The following is a 6778-nucleotide window of genomic DNA, read 5'->3' as shown; positions in this document are numbered from 1 at the left end:
CACTGAATGCATCCGATGAAGTGAGCTGTAGCTCACGAAAGCTTATGCTCAAATAAATTGGTTAGTCTCTAAGGTGCCACACGTACTCCTTTTCTTAATGCAATGAAGATTTGCTTTGTCTCCTGCCATTTTCCTCTCTTGTTGTCTCAAGGACCCTGTTTACAACTTTTATGCAAACTGAGGTAAACTGACATTCCTCTGTTTAGAATAGACCTGTTTAACTTTTGCCTAGTCAGGGCTGTGTGGATTTGAACATGCACTAAGAACATCATAAAGAGGAAATTCATAACTTTATATATAATGTTGCTATAGCCATTTCACCATGATATTATTGACCAGTGAGTTATTCGTTTTCAAATGAGACCTCACAAGGCATATTTTAGATGAAGATTATTACAATAGTGTTTTCAGTCAGATGGGCTTATATTTGTCAGTGATCATCCAATTTATCCTTTTAAAAAATATTTGCACACTATTCATTTTTTCCAGTCTTCTGTAATTTCCCCAGCATTCCAAGACTTATTAAAAGTGAACATTAACGGCCCAGTGAGCTCCTCAGCCAGCTCTTTTAAAACTCTTGGATGCAAGTTACCTGCACCTACTGATTTTAAAAAAATGTCTAACTTTAGTAGCTTCTGTTTTACATCCTGAAGAGATACTATGAATGAAAGAAATGAGTGTCATCATATTACAGGACTGCATCATCTGTTTCTTTTCCCAAATTCAGAACAGAAATATTTATTGAACACGTCTCCCTTTTGTGCATTATTATTGATTATTCTACTATTTCCATCTAGTAATGGACCAGTGGATTTCTTTTGTTCTTAATACACTTAAAAACTCCATATTGTCCTTAACTCTGCAGACCATTGATTTCTCTTTGTCTCTCTGTTTCATAAGAATGATCATTGTGGGTCAGACCAATGGTCCATCTAGCTCAATATCCTGTCTCCTGACAGTGGCCAGGTCCAGCTACTTCAGAGGAAATGAGCAGAATAGGGAAATTATCAAGTGACCCATCCCCTGTCATCTAGTCCCATCTTCTGGAAGACAGAGGTTTAGGGACCCCTAGAGCATGGGGTTGCCTCCCTGAACATCTTGGCTAATAGCCATTGATGGCCCTGTCCTCTATGAACTTATCTAACTTTTTGGAACCTAATCAATTGTCCCTTATTAAGTTTCTACTCTTTCTAGCTTCTGATATATATCCATTACTAGCAACTTCCCCTTTCTTTCCATTGTTATATCTTGTGTTTATAGCTTCCTTCACTTCCCCTCTAATCCCGGTTGTTGTTTTTTTAAGCAATACAGCCTTCTTCCTTGATTGTGGCTTTTTTGGGCCTCTAGTAAAGTGTTCTTAAGCTAGTCCCAATTACCATGCTCATTTTTTCTGATTAAATTCTTCCTCCCAGATGATTTGGCTTGTAATTGTTTTTTGGTGTTGTGAAATTGGCCCTTTTAAAGTACAGAGTATACATATGAATCCCTGGTCTGGACTTTACTCTGTTTGCACATTATAAATGGGATCAAGTCATGATCACTTGTACCTAAGTTACTATTAATTTTTAGTCTGGTGATCAGGTCCGTCAAGACAAGGTCTAATATAGGATTCCCGTTGGCGGCAACACTTTGCGTTAGGAAATTGTCGCCTGTGAGGTTTAGAAATTCTGCGATGGCAGACACCTGCTCATATCCCGTCTTGGGCTTTATCTGCTAGGACATGGAACCAGAAGCATTCGAGATCATTTTCTTCTAAGTTGTCTGTGCCCTGGGAACAGGTAATGCCATTTTTGACATAGAGTGCCATTGCGGGTGCCCTTTTGCCCACTCACTCCTTCCTAAATAGGTTAGAACCATTGATTTTAACATTCCCATCACGCGAATCATCCCACCAGGTGTCAGTAATACCATCTAGATCCCATTTATGCTCCTAATTGAGTGATTCTAATTCCTCTTGTTTGTTAACCAGGGTCCTAGCATTGGTGTAGAGGTAATTCAGTAATTTCTTCTCTTTATGTCCTTTGGTTCCTTGATTAATTTTGTTCTCGACATCTTGATTTTTGTACTGAACGCTTCATATCTTCCCCCTTCTTACCCTCCCTTTTGTATTAGTTCAGCAAGCTCCTGACTACTCTAGCCAGCCTGTCTCCAAGCAGATTGTTTCCCCCTTCTGTGGAGGTGCCGGACATCCAAACTGTACAGACCCTCTCCTCATAGAAGGTGGAGACATGTTTCACAAAACCAGACCCTCCACCCCTTTGAGAAAGCTGCAGTCACTGCATATCTGTAATCAAGGCAAATCAAATGCTTGCAAATACCTGATGATGCGCTGTGCTGAAAATGCCAGTGTTACAAGGTGGGTAGGCCCTTTGCGGGGAATTGGATTCAGCCCCGTTGGTGCCTTGTTGTCTGGCCCCAGGTAACAGGTTTGGGCTTGGGCCAGTGGTTGGGTCACATGATCAGGATCACATGATGGTAGCCTGGGGAGGTGGCTTCCTATAAGAGGGAGCCTGCCTCCTCAAAGAGAAGGAAACTAGGGGCTAGGAAGACAGGAGGGGGGTGCTGGTCTGTACAGAGAGGCCCAGAGTCTGGTGTGGGCCTGGCAGAATTCTCCTGTTCAGAGACCTCAGAGGCATCTGGAGCCCTGAGAAAAGGGCATATGTACTGGGGAAGACACATATGACTGAGGGATAGAGCCCAGCTAGGCTGGATATACAAAGATGGGAAACTGGCAGCAGAGGGGGCTGCTGGAGAAAGTCTGCAGTTACTCCCTGGGAGAAGGAAGGAGAGTCTGGGGGCTTCCGAGACAGGTAGCCTGCAGTTACTTCCCTGGAGGAGGGGGTTGGGAGGCTAGCAAACCTGGAGGGATGGTGTGCAAGTGTTGGCAAGGGCTCTTTGCATCAGCCAGGGAGGCCTGGCTGGAGCTACTGGCTTCTGCCCCTAAAAGTTATTAAACCTCCTCTCTCCGCTGTCTTCTGTGGCACTAGACAGCTGCCTAGCTCAATCTCCCAAAAAGCCCCGTAGGCCCTCACCACGCTGGGGTTTGGGCAATCCTTTCAGGGTCCTTAGGCCCTCCTCTCATCCTGCAGGTTCCCTCTCTAAGCTGCCTTCTCACAAGCTCTCCTTAGTTTGTCCAGGTCCAATAGTCAAATGGCTCCCCCTCGTTTGGAGGCTTCTCCCTTTGGGTTCTCTGAACCTCCCTGAGTCTTGATATGTTTCTAACACCTTGTTTCCTTGTTCCTCCAATTCTGCTGGGGAATTCCCCTGCTCCAGCCCCGCTCCCTGCAGACAACCTGGGGAAAAACTAGTGTCCTTTAGCGTGCTCGATCTCTTTATCATATTCAATGGTCTACCAGGGCAGAGACGTTCCCTTTTAACTACTCTTCCTATTGTCCCAACAAGCAGTGTGCCGCATGACGTGGTTCCTGTCAGCTGATGGTTGATCACACTGAGCATTAGTTCTACTTACAGTTCGTGAAATCAGCCAGCATTCAGAAGTTGTGCACAGACAGATCCCCCAAAACAAGCTATATTGACCTGGCTGTATTCCACTGTGGGGCTGCATTACACCCCCTCATGCCCCTGTAGTGACAGCCATGTGTGGTTTCTTCTTCACCTTTTTTGGGCCTCGATTACTGTGCTGTGAGGCTCTTGGCTGAGAGTACTGGCTACGGGTCAGTCCAGAGGTGGCTGCATTTCAGCAGTGGATCAAGTCATTTCTGTAAGTCTGTAAAGTACTTTGGCCATGCACTGAATAAAAGTGCTCTGTACGCATAAGTCATGGAGTCATCTTTGTTGCTGTGTTCTGGCCCCCCGGCCCCACTCCTGGCCATAAAGGAGTTTGAATCTGATCCTAGCTCTCCAGCAGGCATAAAGTTGCCATATCCAGCTCCAAGACAGTGCCTCCTCTCCACCCCAGCCAGCACAGGGGGCATGTTGGGAGTAGGGAGGAGGAGTAGCCAGTGTGCATTGTGCTCTGCCTAAGCCCAGCTGGTGTACAGCCCCTTGGCAAATCATTGCTAGCTAATGCAAGTTAGAGCAGCCTCTGGGCTACTTTGAACTGCACTGGGGCTTCAGCTGGGGAAGAGAATCAGGAAGCCATGTCCTGCCTCTCTCCACATTGCACCAAAGAATTTGGCAGATCATCTGCACACCTGCCAAACTCTCTGGCTTCTAAATGGGCCACAACCTCCTGACCAATACCAGATGTCTTATAAATCCCACTCCACAATTCAGTCAGAGTCCTGGTGCTCACCAAAGCCTTGCTCATCTGAGCAGCCCCACTGAAGCCATGGGGTTACTCAGGTGAATAATGGTCTGCAGGCTTTGGCGCGTATATCTGATTTGTTTGTTTTCAGTGCCTCGCCCAATGGGCTCCTAGACGTTACTGCACGACCGTAATAAATAATATTCTTAACACAATCTTCATCACACTGAGCGCATGTGACAGACGGCTTTTAGATTGTAAGCCAGTGTTGCGTGTCCTGTAACTTTTTTTATTTCACCCACATTTTCATACAACGCTCTAATTGTTTGCCTCCTGAAACCGTGATTTCATTAATTTCATCTTGTACTGCCGAACATGGTACGAGATCTTAAAGAAACTCCTTACTGCGCATTAATTTCTTCCCGCATAATTGTATTTATATTTCAACAAATAGACTTGAAGTACATTATTATTCTAAAATGAGTGCTAATAGCTTTCAGCCCTCTCATATAGCTAATCGTGCATTTATTTCACAGCTTGGATGGCTCACAAAGATTTCCATTTCTTCATTTACATGAAACAACTGTGAAGGGCAAATTAAATGCTTACTTATTTCATCTATATACTTTTCCCCCTGAAACTTCTGTACAAACAGCCGCAGTTTGAGGACCATAGATCATGCTTTTGAACGATGTGGGCCATGTTAAATTGGCTGAAATGATAGTTCCACAAATGAAAAAATATTAATTTGAATCTTTTTACTACAATATATTAAAAAGCAACGTCTTCATGTCAAAACAATGAGACAATTTTGCTTTGCATTATCCCAATGTCAAGAAAAGAACATAACATAAGACCGGCCAGACTGGGTCAGACTAAAGGTCTATGCAGCCCAGTATCCTGTCTGCCGACAGTAGCCAATGCCAGGTGCCCCAGAGGGAATGAAGAGAACAGGGAATCATCAAGTGATCCATCCCCTGTCGCTCATTCCCAGCTTCTGGCAAACAGAGGCAAGGGACACCATCCCTGCCCATCCTGGCTAATAGCCATTGATGGACCTATCCTCCATGGACTTATCTAGTTCTTTTTTGAACCCTGTTATAGTCTTGGCCTTCACAACATCCTCTGGCAAAGAGTTGCACAGACTGTGAAAATACTTCCTTTTGTTTGTTTAAACCTGCTGCCTATTAATTTCATTTGGTGACCCCTAGTCCTTGTGTTATGAGAAGGAGAAAGATATGTTGCATTTATATTAATCTCAAAGATCTAAAGAGTTAAATGTGTTTATAAACTTTCACTTTTTGACATTAAACAATGAGAGAGAGGCTTGGGGTTATTTTCAAGGCCTCTGACTTACTTGATTACATGGCAAACACAAATGCATTCATTCAAATTAAAAGTTTATTGATTAAACACAAGAAATTAAAAACGGCATGCATATTGAAACTGTGGGTGAGTGATTATGCATAACAGACTGGGACGTTAAAAAATTTGACTTTCTCCTTTCAGAGGCAAAATATCAGTCTCTCATTTTCAGAATGACTTTTCTTTGTGAAGGAGAGGGTTAATTTTACTCTCAGTCCAGCTGTGTGGAGGGCATTTACTTACCCTGTTCTTAAAAAAAACTGGCAAAGGTGGAGGACAGACAGGCTAGAGAAGATGGTTGTAACATAGCTTTTGTTGATGTTCTGAATGTAGGAAGCGTTTGGTTTTTTTACGAGCACAGACAGATTCTCCCACAGTTGGAATAGGCATCTTTGCAGACACCTGCTGAAAGTTTAGTTCTAAGTACAGAAAAATGCAGTGATTTATTTCATCATGAGGAAGGGAAATGAGATGGTATAATACAATGGGTCCAGTTCTGTGCCCTCGTGCAAGCCCAGGAAAATCACCTTTGGCTTTATAGGTGAAAATGTTAACACTGGCATTTGCAGAGGTGTTTGTGTTTGAACTTTAAAGTGGGTACACAAGTGCTCACACCTGCGTTCTGCAGGGATAAGTATGCACTACACACCCACAACCGCCTTGGGGGAGTTCTAGCTGAAAATATACACACCCTTTGGAGTATATAAAAAGAAATACTAAAAAGAAAGGAATATGAAGACCACTGTGTTAACACAAAGCATATTCCCTACTTTATTCCAAGCTCTCATGCATGTGGAAGTACTGTGCAGAATGTTAATGGCAGCATGAGAAGTCCTGTATCAAAATAACAAGGTTCCTACATTTGGTCTTGTAATGGGAGCAGACCGCATTTCCCACCAAGTTCAGACCAGTATCATAATAGTTCTCCCTTTCTTATTCTAAATTGCCTTCAAATCACTCCTTTACTTATCCATATGAAACACGGTCATAGCAGGTGGTAGGGCTGTGACATCCTGGGAGATAAAAGCAATAAGCTGTTCTCCACACAACCTCTCATTACAGAAGCCAGCATCCAAGCTGGGTACTTTGTAACTCTGCCCAATTAATTTTGTGCTCAGTGGCTTTTTCTGAATGTCATGTCTTCAAAGATCTGCTAAGAAATTCATTCACTTTACAATACGTTTGGACTTCCTCCATCCAACATAT

The sequence above is a fragment of the Caretta caretta genome, chromosome 6 (assembly GCF_965140235.1).
Source record: "Caretta caretta isolate rCarCar2 chromosome 6, rCarCar1.hap1, whole genome shotgun sequence".
In the NCBI taxonomy this organism is placed as follows: Eukaryota; Metazoa; Chordata; order Testudines; family Cheloniidae; genus Caretta; species Caretta caretta.
The sequence above is the reverse complement of the archived record's forward strand: the minus strand, read 5'-3'. Positions refer to the sequence as shown.